General features: G+C 34.3%; 1 protein-coding gene across 4 annotated transcripts in view; it reads left to right on the top strand.

Annotated features, from left to right (window-relative positions):
• Positions 1-14,463: 14,463 nt before the first annotated feature.
• The window catches only part of LOC143144250 (uncharacterized), an 84,054-nt gene continuing 74,825 nt past the window's right edge, over positions 14,464-23,692 (top strand). For 3 of the 4 annotated variants that reach the window (XM_076306492.1, XM_076306491.1, XM_076306489.1), the window contains exon 1: positions 14,464-14,865. The gene's annotated coding sequence lies outside the window, so the exon portion shown is untranslated. The remainder of the gene's footprint in view (positions 14,866-23,692) is intronic. The other variant, XM_076306490.1, reaches the window with a different exon arrangement.

Genomic DNA, 23,692 nt, shown 5'->3' with positions numbered 1-23,692 from the left:
TTCGTATAATTACCATCAATATTGTCAATAATGGTACGTTAGAAACGAGGAGATGCATAAGGACTTAAAAATTCTCTCCGTAGAAGCGGAAATACTTCGACTAACAGAGAAATACAAATTGAGGACATCGAATCATCCAAATCTACTATTTACTTTGTAAATACAATAACAACACCATCCGAAGACTCAAGAGGATACTCCCGTAAGATCTGGTAACACGATTATTGATATAGGCACGTCATATACTATGTAAATGTACAGCTTCACAGGGTATAGCATATCTGTGGAATACTTATTTGTTTATACTATAATAACTTATCGAATGTTCATCCGGACAAATTGTTAAGGATTAACTTAGAGTTATAAAAAAAAAACAATCCTCAAATATTCAAGCGAACAAGTATACAAATAGTAGGATACAAGTATTAGGAACAATTATCCGTAATTATATGAAAATAGCGTAAGAATAAAAATAAAAGCAAACTCGATAATAATATAAGAAAGCAAAATTATTTCATACGTGTATGCTTATGATCTTAAAATTACCTAAGGTTAAATAGTCCTATGACCTGTAAGTTTATACACAAATCTCATTGTTGCGAAGTTTTACAAATCGCTCCTAACTATGAAAATACATATATGCATATATTTCCAATTCCCTCTTGCATAATGTTAAACTGTACAAATTTCTTACAAAGCACGGATCGCTCGAGTGAATAGTTCACTGGCCTTGAAATTTTTAATTGTTCCGAACATGTTCGACTATGCTCGAGGTTGTTGCCAATTGCTGGTACAAGTGTCGCTTCGTACGATCAAGTTAAAACACTGTTCGCGCAGCTGGTGTGAGTAAATTAAACAGTAAATTTGTCACTGGTTAAACAAGCGAACTTTCCACTCTAGGATTCGTCTACGACGATTCAGAAAATGGGAGGAACACGGGAAGCAAGGGTTCGCGAGGAACATCTGTCCCGCCCTTCTTGTCAGCGGGAGAAAATGAATTGGTGACCTCACGAGGAATACTACAAAGGAACTTAACGTCGCAGACAGCGAGAGTTTCGTACGAAACGTGCTCCTGACGGAATAAAAGCTAGGTTGTTCGCACATTTCCCACCGAAGAAATCCGATAACGAAAATTATCTAGCAAGATTGTTTTACACGAGGTGCTTCGAAGCGTTACCGTGCTTAATCAAACTTGTCTGCGTAAATAAATTTCGCGTTTCCAATTCAACGAAATAGTTTCACGCGTGCACGGTTGCACGAGTCGATCGAGTTTACAAAGATGACAAACTACGGTATACCAAAAATTACCAAATTTTTGGTTAAAACTCAAATGAAATTAACAGTACATCGCTTTGATAATTAATGGTACGTTTATCGATGACGTCCGCATTATTCTTTGACCATGATCGATTTTTCTTTACTGTATTTTTCTCGATCGATTACTGTCTGTTAGGAGAATTGTCGAATTTCGTAAACAACGCTTGTCAATTGGCGTGATGTTATTTTTCGTGAAAGCCCTGGACCTCACACTGCAACGTAGATAAATATTGCACAAACTAATTAATTATAACCAAATATTTGCTCCATCTATTGTGTTGATCGCATTTATTATGCTGTTCACGATTTAAATAAAAACACGTGTGGTTATTTAACAGTGAGAACGTTTAATTAAATAGAGAAACAAATATTTTTGCATTTTATAGATTTTAAAAAGATTTAAATTTGTGCAGCATACATAAACGCGTATCGCGTTGCGAAAAAAACAGAAGAAAATTTTTAAATTGTAAAATGAATCATTCTTGGAAACAACGATTACTTATAACAAAATTAGAAGTTAGAAAATTAAAAGTTACTGCGCGCAATATTGATTAACGTCAACGTTACGATACGATATTTAAAAATTATCAATATATATAGGAAAATAAAAATAGATCAAATGTTTCGATCGAATTACCATATTTTCATTATTGGTGATCTTAGTTAAATTTTTCTGTGGTGTTGGTATTAATATTTTTTTTTTTTTACACTGTCCATTCTTCATACGTACAATATAATGCTGGGTGTGTCGTGTAATTGGGACAAAACGTCCTTCGCTTCGTTGAAAGTAAAGAGAAATGTTGAATGACATATAACAGAGTCAAAGCAAATGGATCTTTAGCCCTTTATAATTAGTGAAATAAAGCGTAGGTAGAAAATAGTTTTCAAAGCTAACATCAGCTTACAATCAGCCGTTATAAGCGCGTTAAAACATACGTACATATATTTGAAAGTTTCGATCTCATAATTAAAAGTCCTCTGCAGGAAATCATAATCGCGACTGGAACATCAAATTTATAATATATTCGAGATTATATGTTCCTGAAGAGAACTTTAAATCGTGGAGCTGAAACATTGTAATAGATGACCGAGAGGCTCACAAAAGCTAAATTTAGCCCCAAAACCATTTTCCTCCTGTGTACATTGATATACAGAGTTTGTTTTCCTATGACCTCACTTGTCACGTAAGTGCAACGTTGCACTTGCAAAATGCAATAGCACGTTTCTTAACGGAAGCATACATTTCGTTTAGATAGATTGATTCGTTTTTGTAATTTTACGTGTAAAAGTAATGCGGGAAGTTGTACCGACAAATAAATATTTCACCAAGTACTTCGAATCTCTTAAGAAAACGTACACTTTATTCGAGATATTCGAACGTTCGACCATCGCATTTTCTCAGTTATTCCTTCACGCTGGTCACACGAAACACCTCGTGAACAATTTTGCAAACACCTTTCTCTAAAATATTTTTATACACCAAACGACAAGAAGAATGCACCTGAAATATACGTATGATCTTATTTTGCAAAAGTGCAATTGCACTTTTTTTTCCATCGTTGTGCTTATGGAGAAAGCGAAGTTATAGAAAGGCAGAGCTTGTTGCAGCACTCGACTTTTTCCTTTGCCATTTTATTTCCATCTTCAGCGCACAAAGAGGTAGATCTCTTTCCACTTGCGTTACACATCTTGCGTATGCACTTATATGTCACAGCCGAATCGTGAATTTTGCGCATATACACATTCACAAGTGAATTTAATCTGGGTTAGGTTAGGTACTGGTTAATGTACACTGAAATCCCTAGTAAATTGTAAGAATTCGCTGCTTTAACTGTAACGTACACGAAACGTTTCTTAACGCATGGAAAGTATTGCGAATACAGCTTCAAGATAAAGAAAGCACGAAAGTGTATTTGTACAAACTGTGTTTATAAAAATATTTTTAATATTTTCACTCTGCTGTTCAATCAAAGGGTCAGCTACAATTTAGTATTAATACACGAATAGAAATCATTTCTTACAATTTGAAAGGATCTTTATTCTCACTTTCAAGATTGATATTATTCCAACTTTTTCAAAACGATCTGCAAAACTACTAAATAAAGTCGATTCTAGATATCGAAACGGTCCCATTTATTAAAGTAACTTGGCAACATATTCGTGGCAGAATTTACCCAACATGTTCGACAGTTTATGATAAATCATGGCCAAGCCAACAGGTGGCCATTATCTTTCATTGTAAGCAAATAAACAAGATCATGTCGGGTATGAGTTGTATACGAAGGCTATTCCAAAATCAACTTCCGATTGGCTAGTAAAAATAAACCGGTTACTATAACGACACCGTACAATAGCTATAGCAAACTGTAGTGTTATCTGGTCGAACGACAATCTATATTTTCTTTTTGTTCAATTGTGTACGAATAACGATTCGGTAAACGTGCATCCTTTCGTTGCCACTTCTCGTCAGCTACAGTGTTCCAAAACCGTTGGGAAATTTTGTTAACAGAATTTATTCGATCCACAATAACGTCAGAGGTTTATTATGAAACGCTGAAGAATCTTTGAAGATCCAAAACAGAAGGCCCGGATATTCACCATTTTTACTCGAGCAGTTCAACTGGAAGATTTTCCAACATCATTCTTATACAGTGAACGATTGCAATCTCTTCGATAAAACGAAGGCCTGATTGGTTACTCAGCGTTCGAGAAGCAACAAGAAGCTCATGGATGAAGCCAACAACAGGCTAGAAACCTTGGTGGTACCACTCCTTCGTTGGAGTTTACAAGAGTCGATGCTAAGGTACAACTATTGCCTGAATTCGGATGGTGACTATACGGAAAAGTAATGTAGTCGTGTATCTAAAGTTTGTATGCGATAACACTTTTCTCTCTACTTTTAACTTTTATTGGAAGCCTATCGGAAGTTGACTTTGAAGTAACATTCAAGTATTATATATACGTACGTATATGTGTATATACATAGACTTTATTAACTTCTGGGAAATACCACAAGAAGGATATCGACGCAAATACATCGAGAAACACATTGTATGTACACATTAACGATAAGAAACGTAAACGTTCGAATCCATAATTGAATTCGTTTGTATTAAACAGTCCATTTTACTTAACGCGCAGTCGTACTGTGCGTAGGCGGGTAATATTTCTAATTAAATGTCCTAAAATGTATCTCTCGTCGAAGAAGATACGTTAACGTGCAATTTTCATTCACCTCTGAAATCTCTCGCATCGGCGTTTCACCATTTCCGTGACAATTCGCGCCGTAAAATGCACACGCGCATAAAATGTATTTCATAAAAAGAAATGAAATTGAATTTTTCGAGAGGAATAATTTCGAAACTCTTGATGAAAATAACGAGTTTTTCAACGTCCGACGTATGAATGCCCAGTGTCAAGCTCCGCGTGTGTGCACAAACTGTGATGAATTTTGTGAAAAAAAAAAAAAAAGAGAATAAAAAAAGAAAGAGGCAGCGTGCTGCGATAAGCCGTGGTGGAAAATAAATTTTCCACACACGTGTGCAACTTCAATGAATAACGCAGAAAGAATACGACCGTATGTTCCGGAGTTTCGTTGTAAATCGACTTAGAACCGTGCCCGGTTACGAGCCGTGTACATGTTTTATAGAACTTTTCCAAAAAGCCCGCCCAGTGTCCTGGAATTTCGGCACAAGTTTCGCGAATTAAATAAATCGGTGCGCGTCCACCAGTTCCGTATGAACAACCGAAATGAATAATCACGCGTCAGGTAACGCCAATTACGTTTCTGAAATAATTCCAACGTATTACGTACGTACACACACACACAGATACACACGGACATACGCATAATCAAGGCATTATCGATGTTTCGATTATTTAATAACGCGATAATTTGAACGTTCACAACGATCCTTCGATAACCTTGCAATCCAAATAAAACAGTACGAAAGCAAAAATGTACGAGGAATCTGAATCGAAAGTCGAAATTTAAAACGATTTTCTGTACGATATTGTAAAATAAGAGTGCAAGTAAAGCACTCCAATGTTCGAACTACTAGAGAGATATAAATGGATGATAGAATTTTCGAGCAACAGAGCAATCACTTTTCCGACATTGAACTTCATTTATTCGAATTGAGATAAAAGAAAAGGTACAGTTCCTTTAAATATTTATAGTGTGCAGATATTAAGGTATCCGAGTACAGAAGTATCTTCGTTTGCCCCGAACGAAGAGCAAATCGTTGGCCCTTAAGAGTCGAATAACGATCTCAGGCTTGAAATTTTATCGTTTACGGAGATTATGTATCGATAGGACCTCATCGCCATCTGGCACAATTAGTCCAAGTTCGGCTAATTAAAGAACGTACCATTGGAGGTCAAAAAGCGGCCCGATAGTACTCGTTTCCCGTTTAGTTCCTTTCATCTTTGAACGACTGTTATTAGCAGTACCGCGTACCAATAATCAAAGCGAATGCTGCTCCCTCTGTGACCTTTCATCCTTACGTCTTTCCTTTTCGGAAAGGAGTAATGGGTCGAGGTAGGCGGAGACTTCTTCGAAAGACTTCGTGTTCTTGTAATATTTTCTTAACAGGCACGGTACTTATTGTTTTCTTTTATTTTGCACCCGCTTTCTCGCTCGTTTCTCGATCCGCATACATCGAATCTCGATGACCGTCAGAGTGAAACGTAATTGTCCCTCAACCTCGAAAAAAATATTTTCACCATTCGCGATAATTGTTCTTTCTTATTTTACAGTCTCGTCGGCTATAAAGCTCATTAGCGACCTGTACATAAAACAGATCGGTTGCATAACTCGTTTATTTTTTAAGGTAGAAAGAACAAAGTTCGAAGCGGAAATTCTACATTGACTGTACATTGACTCGCTAAACAGTTTGTTCGCATAAGATTGTCACGTCCGCTTATCCAGTTAATACGCATTATTCTTTCGATTAGAATTAAAAATGAAACGAAAACTAGAATTGGAATTAAACGTGAAACTAAGCGAAGGTTAAATTTTAGAAGTAAAATTAATACAGTGATTCTAGTAATACTCATAATTAGTTCTTATTTCGTATTTGCACGAATAAATCTTGTTTGTGTTAAATAAAGTCGGCTTAAATTTCTCCAGCTGATTATATGTACACTGATATTTTATTTCATCAATTGAGAGTAAAAGTGTACGAGATTTAACTGCTGTACATAATTACTGTTATAACGATAAATGTACAGTCGAGTAACAAATTTGAGATTTCCAAATGATTTAATTAAATTCTACCTACCAGCCTTGAACCGTATGCAATTAACAGTTGTGCTTTCGAATTTTCTTGCAACGGGCATTTCGTGTTGCTTGTCCAAGAAAGCGGAAGGGTAATTTTATATTGAAATCAGAAGTTCTGCTTCGATTATTTCACAACAGACTGCTGCAGTTGCATGTTTCATAGGGGTGAATAGCCGCAGAGAAATCGATTTCAGGTCTACAAGGGACAAGTGTTATTGCTTTTACATGAACGTTCCCTATCAGTACATTGTCTTTGGATAGAGTTTCCTATTTTCGGATCCAAAATTTTGCGAAACACCAAATATATCACAATTTCCTATTTTGGTTAAAATCGTCGTGAGGATTGTCTCGACGTTCTATTTATTACATCATAGTGTTTATTAATTGTGCAACATTTATTGCTGAGAAAAGTTCAATTACAAATGTCATTTTCTAATCATTTTATCTAAGTGTACACAATTAAAGAACACGAATTAATATCACTAAAACGTAAACGTGACGATACACTGGTACTAATTTCATATAATTATTAGTAATATCACTGGCAGTATTTTTATGTAACAATATTCTGTACGCGCATTGAAATAATGCAACCACGTAAATGTTCTGTTAGATCCAGTAGATGTAACTAATACGTATAACATGGTTATAGTAGTACGCGACTATTCCAGAATTAATCATAATTGACACAGGACAACATTCGTAATTGAATGTAACCGAGTGGTTGTCTAAACTAATTGAAGCAAACATGAAAACAGATGAGGTAGCACGTGTCCATTCCATGTATCATATCGGTTTTATACATGACAAGGTTTAGCTTACCAAAAACACATGAACACGCTTCTTAATCGATTGTTTATTTGTGAAATTACCTATTTGATATTTTGGAAAAATATACCCGATGATCCACTTTTAACATTTTGAAACTTAAATTTCACAAATTGATGTAAAACGGCAAGGTTATATTTCATAAAAAAAAGATAAAACATCGTTGTAAATTTTTCATAATCAAACTGTGATATATCTCATAGTTTTTAATGATTCGAATAACCCGCTTGAATATTAACCAATTCGAAACTGATATAAAAGTAGAATACTCTGCAAGTAGATTCATTTCTTTTACTTCAAAAAAGGAATACAATATTTTTCGTATACATACATACTTCGTACGCAGAAAGAGAAATCTCAAAGAAATTGTAAGTTTTCATATTGTCGCGAATATTTTCGAAACCGTAAAAAGTAACCAAAGGAAGCTTTATTCAAAGTTTTATGGTTTCTTATATTCTACAAAATGGTCGAAGAAAATTTTCAGGAGGAATTATTTTTTATAACATTTTGAAAAGAAAGAATATTCAGTGTCCCCTTAAAAATCATGCAACTTCTTTTACACAATAATTTTTCATAAAATGCATAATTACTGTTTATGACTAATAATGCATGGCTTTTGAGTATAGCTATCGAAGCCAAGATAAAAGTTAATTCTGTGAAATCAAGTTGACCACAACATGAAATACAAAGTAGAGAACATTCGTGTTGTAAATATTATTCTCCAAAATTTCGTTAATATAGAGAAATGTATTAGATGTCAATTTGATTAGTTTCTCTTCTGAAAGATTTAATTGATAGTTTCGCAATCTAGTCGAAGTAATTATACTTGGTATAAGATATGCGATAAGGTTTGATGAAAAAGGGAGTACCTCAATTTTTCAGCAGCGTCAATCAGCTGTTTTAGAATAGCGGGTCAAATAAACAGCTGATTGATGAGTTTATACACAAAGAACAGGTCGGCTAAGGTTCTTCCGCTACTTGAGGGTCAATAACCCAAGGTATTGATAATACAGGGTTATAGTCACGGCAATAGACAGACATACATAAGTTTATTGATGCGGTAAGGGATTAGTCTAAGAAAATTGCGTTACATTCTCTCAATCATGATAATGAGTCGTGTAGTAACACTTCCGTACAGGATGTTTCATAATATGTAGGTCTGATTATAAGCAATTTTATTCGATAAATTCGATTCGACAAATGTGACTTAAATTCATTGAATCTTTGCTTGTGAGGTCACCTGAAATTCTTTGCTTAGAAAAAGTCCAATGACGGTAGTGAAATACTCTGCCAATGAATTGAACAAGATCTCCAGCAAATCCGAGTAACACTTGGATGTATCGGAAAGATAAGAAGATTAATGATAAGACGCTTACAGGCTTGCATTAAAATGCAAGGTGGTCATTTCGAGCACCTCTTGTGAAGATAAGTAGATATCAAATCTCTCTTAACATAAGTTGAAAGAAAAAGTGAATACAATATATTTTAGGAGATTCATACAATCTCATTATTCTGCATTCTCAATGCAGAAATGTTTTCAACCTCAATTTTTTGGCCATCATCTACTCATCTTGAAAAGAAGGTGACTCGTATATCAAGGAATAGAATTTATTGTTAAATTAATTTATAATTACTCATATGACGCGACCAATTAATCAAAAATCGTCTATGTTTCGGTTAATATATAATAAAATATATCATATTACGGGTAATGTTCAATTTTAATATATCGATAAGATACGCACGGGGGAATCGTATTTCAGCTACTAATGAAAATTAAAATTTTTACATTTCTCATTTCTTCTTCTCAACATTATTTCTAATAGATTGGTGAGATTTTCCCAATGAAAATATCTGAGTTCATTACATATAAAATGAATCCATCTCAATTCTGCAAATAAAGATGTTACGTACCTCCAAAAATCGGTTACTTATATACACAGTAGTTAATAATGAAAAAATAAGTCATTTTTATTATACCATACATATGAATATATATATAGACATACATGAGATATACATAAATTCCTGAAATATAAAATGTGGAACGTTTAATAGTCCACTGGGTAAATTGCACTTTAACGTCCACGGTACCTGAGACCAAAAAACAATGGCAAAAAACAGTCACCTCCATCGTCACTCGACCACAACCCTCCTATCTTCGCCCCTATGATAGGTCACGTAACGAATCTGAACTGGCATCGGCAGATAGAGTAAAACAATCAGAATAGACGTTAATTGGATCTTTTCCTTCTTTTATTTCTCTGATTTTCCCATTCTTCGGTAGAATTTTATATAAGCATAATTATTTCAAACGTTCTGTGTTACAGACAGTCGTGCTATTTCCATCTCAGTCATGTTCCATGCATATATTTAATTAAATCGGTTCTAAAATTAATTTTCATATTAATAAAGAACTTGTGTGTTTTACTTTCGTATATATTTCGATTTCAATTTTTACCATCTGCTTTGACTTACACTTGAATTCATAATGCAACGCAAAATTCACGTGAATTTTACGGCAAAAGAAAAATAAAATGAGTGGGCAAGGAGATTTGTATTTGCTTAGGAGTGCCATATTTGTAATCGCGAATTTTGCGATGTAGAAATCAAGTATTGTACTTTAGAAAATGTGTTCTTTGTAATACATATATGACTATCAGAAGTGAGTAAACACTGGAAAAGAGATTTCTAAAGGTTAAATGTTACAGGAAGATTGAAATAACCGAGAGTGAAATGAAATTTCTAGGTCACGTAGAAAATAGTGTTTGAAATATTTTTAAAAATCCATAATTCGAAACCTTATCGACAAGTTATTATACAAAGGACGTATTAGATGTAGTGTCACGTACTTCGTAATAAATCCAAGTATATGTTTCTAGCTTCTACTTAGATACATGATTCATATGAATGTATGGTAAACATTTTGATCACTAGGGACGTCAGTATTGTAAATAATTTATAGTCCACGCCAAAGCCCCAAATGGAGAGAGTTTTCCTTAAATATTCATGTTACCAGAAATCAGAAAATTTACCATAGTTTCTTACCTGGGTTTAGTAATATTTTCGAATGTTTATAATCGGCAGTACATATGATATCTCACGTATTATCCACCTTATATGATAATATAACGTATTATCATAAAGTTTTATCAAAAGTCCTTGAATGAAACAAATTATTTCAGATAAAGATTTTACTATTTTCCAGTATGTGTAATTTACGAAAAACTGGAGCCTTTTACTTTTATCTCTTCAAAATATTGATGCGTAAATCTTAATTTGTCTTATCTCATACATTCAGTTAGAAGGTTATTAAAATTATACCTGATGCGTTAAACGCTGAAATAAAGTAATTCTACTAAATGACTTTCCTCGTAGATTATACTCTCGTTAGAGTAAGAAATTAAGAGATTCTTCGTTGAAATTATCTCGCCTAATATAGTATGTCTGATATTACGAGGATTAAACTACTTGGAAAGTACGTTCCAACGTATATAAATCATACTTTTATCTCATACGAGTACGGTGATAAATTTTATCTGATTATTCGAACAAGTGCTTGTGTTCTACGTTATTAAACTTCATCATTCATCATAACAGGGAAAGTCGTTGGTGAGTCTTCGATGCTCAATGATATAATTCTCCTAAATCTTTTTCATGTTGAGTGCATGCATACTTCACTCTTTCTGCACTCAACGAATATCATGCAACCGACATTTACTTTCTACAAATATTAGTCGTTAATACTGTTATTAATGACTAGTGTATCAATTTGTAAGGCACTTGTTTTGAGAGCAATTCAAGGTAGTATTAAATTTACATGTAACAACCGTAGATCATTTTTCACTCCATCGTGGAATTTGATTTGTAGCTTATAAATGAACGAAAATTGTACACTTATTATTCTAGCATCAACGAAACAAATTGCATTTTCCATTTTAGAAATGCAAGTGATTTACTTCTGTCTATTCGTTAAAGACGCATTATTGAAAATTATCGGTTTTTTTGTAGTATTTGTGACACGGGTCTGTTACGGTATGATAATAAAAATATTATATAAAAACAAGAACAGAAATAGAACGACGAAAGATGAAAAGTGTCGAACGTTTGGTGAACGAAGATTAGTAGATCATTTAGCGTTATTAACATCGAATTAAAAGTAACTAACCGCTCAAAGCTTCTTAGAGATTATCCCATCTATACCGCTTTCCAAGAAATGTAAAAGTAATCGTGCGATTAATAACCGAGAGGAACGCACTCTTAAGAAAACAAAAACATTAAATAAACATTGATAGTTTGACTTTACGATAATACTTTTGAAACGTATCCTAAAGTCTGTACTTAGTGAAGTTGTTACGGACACGAGAACCATAGTTGAGAAAGTACTTCGGTATTTTCTTTTTTGGAAAACATTTTTAAGAAATGACACTATACAAAAAAATAAGAGAACTCATTAACGTAAACTTTTTACTTGTCCAAGGTGAAAACGTACTTAAATGTCACTTCATGTTTCTCTATTAATATAATACTCCATTAATGCACAACAATTCGAAGAGTATGTATATTACTTTTTGAATATTTTATTAACTCTGTAAACTATCTCCGTCAGAGAAACGTTAAAAATAACGAACATTGTACAATTTCACTTAATTGCACAGAATTTCTCGTAGCGATGGTTATAACCGAGAAAGATGTGATTCTACGTATATAAATGAATCAAAGACGTGAAACAACATTTTTCCACGCAACAGCCCGTTTTTTAGAAAATCAATTTTTAAATTACTTGGGGCATGCGCGTGTATCGTTCAAATTTGATTGAACACAGCCCCTTGTGAATCTCTGTCATGTTCGTACGTACAGTGTGGAAATGAAAATTTATAACCAGACACACTATTTTACTGTAATTAATTCAAAACGAACACAATAGAAGATACACGAGTTGCTCCGTACAAAAGAATATTTACGCTTCACGCTTATTTTTCCACGTAGAAATCGTTGTTCCTCGATTGTACTACTCGTTGCGGTTTACCCCGCGCGTATATTCTAATTTCCCATACTTGTGCAAGATGTTACAAATAGAAGAGATTCAGTCGCTCGTTTGAAAATCTCAAAACATTCTTCCAGTATCCTCCGCAATAGCCGAACAGATTATTTTGCGGGTGGGGAACAATTGTTAATTAAAAATTCATTTACTCCATGATGCTGAAAAACAAGAGTGAAAAATTCTTCTCCATTAAAACAATATTAGCCGCGAGAAACTTTAAGCTAAACGAGTTGCAGGTGTTATATTTTGCGTTATTTAAAAAATAATGTACTTTTTAATGGGTACGCCTGTATATCCCAACGGCAATGGGGAGATTAAAATGATCACGTTGTAAATTACGCTTGCCTCCATTCCTAAGAGGAGACTTTCTAGACGATGCCGTTTCGTTTCGACGTCCACTGAACTCTCGTTTTTACGGCGTAGGTTACCTAGAATTTACAAGAAAATTTGAAAGTCAATCGCGGCAAGAACTGGGCGACGGACACAGGGAAACATCGTGACAATGGAATTTCACGAGGTGCGTTTCGTAAAACGTTGAACAAGGACAAATTTCAAATCGTTTACGGAAGCAAAACTGTCGATGATGTCGAAGAGAACATTTGGATATATGAAAAATGTACAACTTCTAAAAATATTAAGTGTTTCTTTTCGTTCAATTTCTTCTATTTACTCGTCACTCGACACTTACGAGTAACAAAACCTGTAATTCGAAGAGAAACAAAGTTTGCACACAATAACGGTAACGTTTATTAATATTCAATATCGATTACGAAGTATAATGACAATTTTAATAATAAGTACTTCGGCAAGTTGACCTTCGAACAATCGAATCTCTCAAGTTGGAAGAGGTTTTGTATTTCTTGACATCGCTCAAACCGCTATAACTTGCTTAGTGAAATGCATCTTGGAAACAAGTCACGTTGATCAAAGTAATAGAGCAATATCCGACAAGACCATCGTGGAAGACATCCCCGAAACATTAACTACCCTAATGACGTTTAATGACGCTTCTCTATCCAAACAGTGGCGCTAGAAGACAGTCACTTCCGAACTAAAAGTACACCGGGCGAAGTATCCTATCAATTCGAATCGAGTTCACACTTATTCCGGTTTACTTTCGACGAACAAATTTATTCTACTCGTTGAACCCTATTGGCTATTAAATGGTACTGTAACGGTAAAATCGATATCGCGAAACAATTAGTAAATCAACACTTTCGACGTCGAATAATTATTTCAGATTCGATATCACTAGCCCTGACCATTGTGAAATATATCAACAAGTCGGACGAGCTCTTACGGTTTCGATCGGGCAGTTCGAACAATTTCTCGAAGGAATAATCATCGATGAAAAAAATGCCGGTGGAAAACGTTTTCCACAAATTCATTTCACGCGAGCGCAATGTAAACTCGTCGGAGAAAATCTTAGGAAGACAATAACGGAGACAATAATTCAAGTATCGCGTACTAAATACATAGATCGATTACTCGATAAAGTATCCGATACCCCAGAAGCCAACGTTAGCATATCGTATACGCGAGACTACTTTCGTCGTCGCCGTCTGGTACGTTCCTTTGAATGGTTTAGAAACGCGATCCCCGGTTCTCCTTAAGCAGCGGTAGTTATGGAAACTTCGAACCAGTCGCAATTACGAATCACCTTGGAACGCGTCCAAAATATTCCCGATCCTCGGTGAATCCCTTGGCACGGTACGAAAACTTGAAAATCGAGGGGCTGGTTTCTCGTAATTGAATGAAATCCAGATCATCGGTGTTTACACCGAAGCAACACGTGAGACCGCCAAAAGTGGCGTCTGAGCTTTCCACCCCCTCGTAAAACTGACATCGGCCTGTTCATGGATCCAACGGAAGGAGTTTAAACAGCTAAGAACTCGCGACGCGGATTGGCGGCTAGGGTCTGGGTCGATGGTGGAGGGGGACGCCAGGTCGCGGCGAGCCTCGCAGTACCGCTTTGACTGTCACGGCGGTAGGGTCGTTGCGCACTCATCGATGCATACCTATCGTTCGTAACGCTTGTCACCTTGAAATGTCTTGTACAGTCTGAGCGACAGTGATTAAACAACAGACACGTCTCTCGGTTGTATATCGGATCGCAAAGCTTCTCAATCCTTCCCCGTTGCTAGCGCGCTACGTTAAACGGTATGTAAAAAAAGGTGTACTATACGCACTTAACGCGAGAAACGAGTTCCGGAGGTCGTTGCACGTAAATCCTTCCAACAGACAGAACGACTTCGCGTACGGTTTCTATGACCGTACCGTAGCCACCGGTTCGTCGAGCGGATACACCTCGTGCGACCGCGAAGCTGCCTACTGGTTCCAAGGGAACATCGCGCATCGTTCTGGCATTCTTCTTTCCCAACGTTGAGCTCCCTTGGTGAGTCGTAGTCCTTTATTACTTGAGTTGGCAACGATTTCGATGTCGGGGCAAAAACTTTTTAACGCGCGGTACCTAGAAATGGTGATTCGGGGGAACGAGTAGGAGATCGAAGGTTATTAGAATTTTTGAATATCCCGCCAAGCAAGGGGAGACGTTATAGCGATAATAACGACGATTTTTGTCTTACCTGATTCTTTCGAACATTTTAGACGGTCTGGAGTTAATCTAGGAAATAAATCGACATCGACGTAACAGTACGGTGAACAACGATCAACGCGTTTGTTATTTAGGTTTTATTATTTTTTTATCTCTTATCGCAATTCTATACTTCGCTCGATCGAAAGAGGGAACGATTAAAGGGCAAATTAATTTTAAACGTATTACCCGCCGAGAAAAATACTTGTTGCGCAGAAATGTCCTGAAACTCGCGCAACAACGTACCATGAAAATACTTCGTACGCATCCAGCGAGATTTCGCTTTATTCCGAACGACAATCCCTGTTAATTCGATAGGTCTGACGTTAACGAATATATTTACTTCGCGTTCGTTCGTGTATGTTCGATAGGAGCAATTCATTTGAATCGAAATTAACGTCGTTTAATCGAATCGCGGAAAAAAGTAGCCCGACGTTGAAATTAATTGTTCGCTTCCCGAGCGTACGGAGAAGTAATTTTCGTTTCAGAAATATCTTCGAACTTGGGAAAGCGTTCCCGTAAGGTTCTTTTATTTAATTTTGACAAGAGGGATTAATTCGGAACAAGATTACCACGGTTGACTAAGATCGAAGAGAAAACTATGAAGCAAATTAAGTTTAAATTTCCTACCCCACTCGTCGATAGGAAATGTTCATAAAGTTACGAAATATTGGAAGTAGCTGGCTTCGGATCCTTTTTCCTTGAATTTAATCATTTATCTTGTACGTAAAACGTCGTTACCGGGTTATGATACACGAGTATAGTTTCGTACGTGTTTCGTGCATCGAATATCCCGTATGTACGGTGATCCATAGCCGCTTTCTATTTCTTATATCGTTTTCCACCGGTGAAACGTGTATTCGATTCATCTGAGAAACATCACTGTAAATTATATGGTAATTTGTGAAACGTTTACGTACAACTGTGGTGTCCTCTACAATAACAAATTAACGATGCCACTATCGAAACGATATTGTCATAGAGAACAGGTGTTCGAAATACAAATAAAACGAAAATTGGTTTTATCGATCAAACGTACGAATTAGTGTAGTACAGTGTGAAAAATACGAAGCATTCGGATACGTACTTTTTAAGAACTACGCCAACACCAGAAATATCGTAATTTGCAGAGCAAGAAATGGAATGAAATTATTTCAAATGGAATCTTCAATGAAGTTATTTATCACCGGTATTAATTTAAAAATAAGCCAGCCTAGAAGATTTACTTTCGAAATTACTTCCCAATAATAAATCCGATATTAATGTCGTATTAATGCCCCGAGTATTTTAATCTCGGTAACACACTTAAAAATATCGTTCGCGATGTCCACTTTAAATTACCCTATGACACACATTGCAATATCGCGACGTAGTAATCGCTGCTTTTCGCAATCCCTTTGTCTCTTATATTATATTACTTTGAACCCGATACCGAAACAATTTTGTCAAACGTATTATGCGCGATTTCGATCCAGCCGCAAAATGAATATTTTATTCCTCGGTGCATGTAATTGCAACTACTGAATTGTATTTGCTCGTCGTCGCGGATATCGAGGGGAATATTTATTGCAAATAATATTTTCTTGCATCCGCTCGTTGTATCCCTTTACAAAGTATTTCCATTAAATTCGTTTCAAGTCCCTCCCCACCCCTCCGTCCATCCCCTCCCGCGGCACAGGAAATTGGAGACGCGACGTCGATTTTATTAAACGAAACAAGACGAGTTTATGTTTAATCTTGTAAATTCATCAAGTCTGAAATTCCAATTTCCCCGTTATAGGGTAACACCGTTGTGTAATGCAGGGGAGCTCGCAAAAAGTGAGAGAAAAGGGAAGAAGCGAAAAACGAGCGAAGCCTGTAAATCTATTTTATTTCCAGGGATCGGTTACCGGAACATTTAATTTCATTTTCGTTTATTTTTTATTTTTTTTTTTTTTTTATTTTTTTTACTTTTTTTGTTTGCGCTCTCTTTAATTTCGGAGCCGCGCGCGAAACTGCGAGCGTCTCGACCAAAGGAAGATCCGATTTCTGTAGCGAACGAAATAACGGAAGTTGGAGCGTGAATTTTGCACGACGCCTTTTCAGGAATCCGTTGCTTCATTAACGACTCGATCAGATACAGTAATTCCCGCTTTCAATTTGCCAATTCGCTTGATAGCGGAGCAGGTAGCGATTGTTATCTCAAACTGAGGTCAATAAGGATAGTTTCCGTTTGCGTCTGTGTCGGTCGCGATCTCGAGACTCTCATTACGTAAACATAAATACCCGTGCAGGATAATTTCGTTATCGTCACATTCTCCCCTTGGCTCGGTTCTTTGTACCGACTGACTTCTGTCTCGATTTCAAAGAGCAGTAACGGTGGCTGTTTCGTTCTTTAGACATTGACGAACGGTTTTAAAAATGAATCCGTTGATTCGAGATGGTAGTCCGATACTTTGAGTGAAAATCGAGGGTTCTTTATCAGTGTTTTTCCCTTTGAAGGAATAATCGAATTGGAACACGAATTAGCAGACTTGTGCCTTGTACAATGTAGTTTAGCGAAACGTATATTAATTTTCCAGAAGAATTTTCTGTTATTATTTCTCTTATAATATAATGTCGGTGAATAAAATGACTACACTATTTGAGTGAAATGGTAAACAACTAATTAAATAAAATTTCAAACTACTGTTTAAATAAGTTGTAACGATTTAAGTGATATTACATCCAAGTACTTAAATAACATTTAAAATTATTGATTTTATAATCGTTTCGAAAATAATGTTAACTTGTTTTCGAATAAATCACGATAACGGAATTTTGAGAAACGAAGAAACCAATGACTGATTTGCTTTCCATTCATTGCGTTTACTATTCGAAACCTTAAATCGTCGTGAACGCAACTTGTCTTACACTATCGAGAACTATCAGTATATCGTACAGCCTCAAATAGAAATGCCACCATCCGTCTCGAATGACGAGTACGCGGATATGCATTTCATTTACGGTTTCTGTAATAGGAACGCTCGAGCCGCTGTAAGAAAATATCCGCAAGGATTCCCTGATATAACGTATAACATTTTTATCTTATTATTTTTTCTTATTCATGGAGTCTCCAATTACTGGTTAGTTTATTAATACATACTTCAGTCTCAACAGATTGGTCAAAGAATTAAAAATGTCGAGTCTAAGGTAGGATACTATATCAATCTTAGTGATAAATTCAACTAACGAATATTGCTCTTCGTACGAAAAATATTACTGATTACACGAAAACGATTCTTTTTGATTTTCTACAAAATGGTGTTGGTATAGACCAATGCAAAGATTGATGACATCGTTTTCACATTAACTGTCTTCTGTGGTCGAAGAAGTCCATAATAATAATGTTAGTGGTTATACGGTGATTTGTAAAAAAAAATACAAAAGTGTCTATTTTTAATCATTCTCAAGAATTCTGGCGAATTAAATCAATTTTTTTTTCCTATAAACATATAGCTGTATGTTTTCATGAAATAAAACACAAGGATTTCACATTCAATCCAATCTATAATAGATCGGACTCTGAGAACAGAAGAAACAAGTTGTATGGATTCTCGGTGCGAAGAATACACCTCACTTCGCGACAAATAAATTACAATAAAAATAAAATTGAATGCCACCGTAAACTACTACGATTGCTCGGTTTTGTTCTGATTTTCAAGGGACATAATCGTAAATAACTTAACACCGTTGTATGTAGAACACAAAGCGATTGCGAATCTGTATTTACATATACACTTTTCTCATTTTGGGTGCACGAGTAGCCCCTCGCCTCAATCTTTTTCCGTTAAAACAAGAAGCTTCCTGTGTAAAATGCATTCCGTCCCTCATCCTGGAATAGAGGTAACGAGATAACTTTTGTGCGCCACTGTATGTTCTGCTCCATGGCGCTCATCGAGTATGTATACGTGCAGTTGAAGTTTATCTCTTATGTGTCTTGCCTTTAATTTAAAATATCGTCACCTTGACTTTTTTAACGGAACATTGTACTTGTTCTTGATCCAATAGGTGCTAAATTATTGACTTTTCGTGTATATAAAATTTATAAAATTTATATTAAATAAATTTTAATATCGGTATCAAAATTTTGCCTGAGTATTCTATAAATAGATCACTGGTACATCATCCTATCACAATACCAAACTAGGGTCTTGTAGTTAGATAATGGGTTAAATTTTCGATTATATCGTGAACAGATCACTAAATTGCAGATTTCAAAATATTATTATGTTCATGATTGGACGTATCTATTTAAACTGTAGAAGACAATTTTGAAGAAAATGTATCGACGTACGTAATTAGTCGATTGCAAAATTTTGAGTGTAACTGTGAATCGCAAATGCCACAACAAGAAATATGATGTACTATACAAATTGTCGTTTTCAATGTACAAATAATGCCAATAATGATCCAACTAAATATTAATGCTTATTGATGCATTAAAATAAAGTATTACTAATATCGTTCATTTCAAAAATTCCTATCTGATTGAGACCAGAATAATATTTTTAAAATTTTATGACCATATGGATTCTCAAAGAATTACAATTTCAAATTATAAGTGTTTAAATATATTTCTGATCCATATTTTGTTCGTTTACATAGAGATTATATTAAAACAAATAAAGCTTTTATCAAAATATTTCAATGTAACACTACATACATTGAATACGACACGTATTCGTACCATATGTTAAATATGTACGTATATCCATATCATATATTACATTCTGTTACAACTCGTTATTTTGAAAGTTTTAATAACAGTTGCATTGCCTTTACTATTTTTCTCATCGTTTCTTGTTGCAAACTAGATTTCCCAGATTTTTCCAAAAAGTTCACCTCGAACAATTTCCACAATAACTTTTTTTTTCTGTATCGGCGTAAGTTATATGATATTATTCTCTATCGAAAATATTTATCGAAAATATTCAATAATACATTCATTTAACCTTTTCAAAAACGGGCAATTAAATTTTATTTCAATATGTTTCCAATCAACTGCGTTATTTGTACTTTTCAGATGAAGTGTTTTTGAGAGATTCACATTCGCAATAAATGCATATCTCAACTTTGGAGGCTATTTAAATCGATATTTCCCACACGGGGTGGGCACGATTTAAAAGAAATCGGAAGTTTACAATTTTAAAAAATGTCAATAATTGAAACACCCCCCCCCCCCCCTTTCTATTCATCATCAAAGTTTAACAACTGTAGGAGCATATTTTTCTTGTATAATTTTAAACCTACACCTACCACTTATCTTTAACTTTAATCGAGAACTATCTTTTTAAAAGTTTTAAAATCGCTGATGTAAGTGTAGGATGTAAAACTTTTCATCTACGTTTCTGTGCTTGTGAGAAGAAGATGAACGCCAACATTACATAAAACCCGTTTAATAAAAGTGGTCGACTAAAAGTTTAGAAAAAACAATCTGTATATTTTGCTCGACCAAACTATCGAGTGGGTTAGCTTAACAGCAATAACAACGATGTTCAATTCACCGTAAAAAATTATTATCAAGCAAACGTGAAATATTGCAGGACTCTAATATTGCATCGAAATATTACGAAAGCAATAAATCATTTAGCGTCAACCATTAAACACGTTGAACTCTGATATTTCAGTTTACAGGTATGGTCATCGTAATTAATAATAATGTTATATCAGAAATTTAGGGTTTTCTTTACAAAAATTACTATAACAATACTTCTTTTTGAAGTTCTTTCGATACTGTCAACGACAATAAAGAGTGTTAGCTCCGATGACCTTGACCTTGACATACATTGTCAAGGACACCCTCCTGAATAATTTTCATAGGTCAAAAGGAATAAAAATATTACAGTACATTATGAGCTCTCTTCTCTTATCTCCCTTTCTCCGAAATATTGTTTTGTGTAAAATATTTTTACCAATAGCAGGAAATTTCTGTTATTAGCGATTTTAATTAATTTATTTATTTAATTGTTATTTATTCTACAACCTCTATTACATTCGCTCTCTGCTTGTTTAATGAATTATTCATTCCTTTTGATCACAATAATGCTAATACAAAATAACGGCACAGCAATAATGGATAACAATAGACTAAATGTTCAACTACTAATAAATTTCATTTTTTAAATACTATCGTCGATCTGTTATGTATAATAAAATGGGACGTACAAAAATTAAGTTTTTATTCCTAGTGGTTCACTCTATATAACCAAAGAGAATGGATATGAGTTATATGTGAATTAAATCGTGACTTCACTGTAAATAATTCTTTTCGTAGAAGTCTAAAAAATATTAAATATGATATTAACATACATTATGGAATAATTTTCAATGTATTTTCAAATTTCATATCTGGTATCAAATAAAAGCCATACTCTGTTGTCGAAAAGTTCAAATTACTAAAGTTTTATAATTTACGGAATGTCGTCTGATCTTATTACAACTCTGTTTCTTAAGAAAATATTATCAGAAATTAAACTTGTGGTTTCTTTATTACCAGCCATACATTTCTTTGTTGATCTTACATATTGAGTTATTTTTTCTATCTATGTACAGCGGACAATGTAATAGAACATTATACTATTATTTTCATGAAAGAATCCCCGTCATTTAAAGCATACTAAATATTCGTTAAATATTTTACTCGAATAAAAGTGATTATTAAAATAATGTAACAATTAAACAAGAAATCGTCCCCAACTTATACCGTATTTAATTCAAATTGTTTAAAGTATCGTATGCAATAAACGTAATTAATTTCACGGATTGCTTACTAACATCGGTATATAATTATAGTAATCTGTTGCACTTACTGTATCGAGATACATGGAATTAATATCCTACTTAACTATTGGTTTACAAATCGGCTACATATACATGTACTTAATCGGCAACAGAAATACTTTGACTACTAATCCTTCAAAATTCTTTAATCAAAATAATTCAAGTACACTTGTATCATTGGTACCAAAGGATTGAAATTAATATGGAGCTTATTTATTCAGATACAAATGGCTTTTGCACTATTCACTTGACCGATAGAAGAATTGCTTTGACCATAAAGGACCGCAATACTTGCGCACCGTCAATGAAGTGCAATGTGATGTTGCACCAGACAATAAGAGCATCGACGTGGAAACGTGCATACCCTTTGGTTGCTGCTCTTTCCACTTTTAGTCTGAACGCAACTTATTGCGAAGGAAAAAAGTTTAGCTTTCCCTGTTCGTTTCTTCCATTATACGAGGAAATTATAAATCGCCCTCTTGCAGTTCTGACGTCATTTAAGATTTAAAACATCGTTTGACATAAACAGGTTGACTGCCAAACTAATGCCGTAAAATTTCCTCCATTCTCTCGACTGTTTCAGATTTTCTCATAATTTATATTTCCAATCCAATACTTTTGCTCTCAGTTCGACTAATTTTAACAAATGTTTCTACAAAAGCTATACTTTCAAACATTTATTGTATTTCTGCATAGAGTTACTCATATTTCAATGTCGTGACTTAACAAATTACAAACTAATGAATTAGGACAATTTTCTCAATTTTGTAAAACTATTATGTTCCTCATTTTTATTTAACTAGTACAATAACAACAATTGTTATTTCAGATATGATAGTGCAATAAAATGTATAAAAACAACCCTTTTGATTTACCAAACAATTGCTTGTTGAAGGGAAAAATAGACCAAATTGCACGCAGTATTGACAATTTTATTATTCATCAATATGTCAAAAATGAATTAAACGTTCGACGATTATGCGAAGCATTGTTTTGCAGATTATTTTTAAGGCGTCGCTCAAGGGTTGGAAAAATATTTACTGTAACATGTCTCTGCAATGTACTGAAGGTTTACGGGATTTAACGGTTTACTGTTTACGTAAGAATTTACTCGTGTGTACAGAATTACGTATCGGTAAATAAAATAATGCAGGATAAAATAGACATTGAAGCGAAATTGAATAAATTTACGAAAAATAGAATAAAAATATATTTAATGCAAATACGTAATAGTTACAGAGAAAATTAAAAGAGACGTTCAGTAACATAGAAAGAATTTCGAACATTGTAAATTTACTAAAAAAAGATTAATTGCAAAGTAAACCATAGAAACTATATCAAATTACCAATGCCAACAATCGAAGTAACATTAAACATCTGTTAAACATACATAGAAATATGCAAAAATAATAAAACTGATATACCAATAACATCCAATAAAAATATATGCATTAAATCCCTAATAAAAATATACATTCTCTTTGAAAAGTTTGGAATACTCTTCAATCTTTAATATATACTAACCTTTCTTCGTAGATACACAACAAATTTTAGTGAAAGTATTATCTTTACATATTAATTGAACATTACTTAATCATAATTTCAGATGAAAATTATTACTGTATTTGTACTTAAACTTTTTCAAAGTACTAAACATTTGTCGTTATAAATTGTTGTTTAATAACGGAATGCTGCTGCCACGTGTCTGCAATAATGTTCCAAGGTCAAAGCAACTCAATAATTGATCACTGAAAGAGACGTATTTAGCAAAATTATCAAACTGAACATATAGCTTGTGTTTTCTCGGAAAAGTCAATTAGTTAAATCT

Source organism: Ptiloglossa arizonensis, chromosome 3 (genome assembly GCF_051014685.1).
Source record: "Ptiloglossa arizonensis isolate GNS036 chromosome 3, iyPtiAriz1_principal, whole genome shotgun sequence".
Classification (NCBI taxonomy): Eukaryota; Metazoa; Arthropoda; class Insecta; order Hymenoptera; family Colletidae; genus Ptiloglossa; species Ptiloglossa arizonensis.
This window is presented reverse-complemented; position numbering and strand designations above follow the sequence as displayed.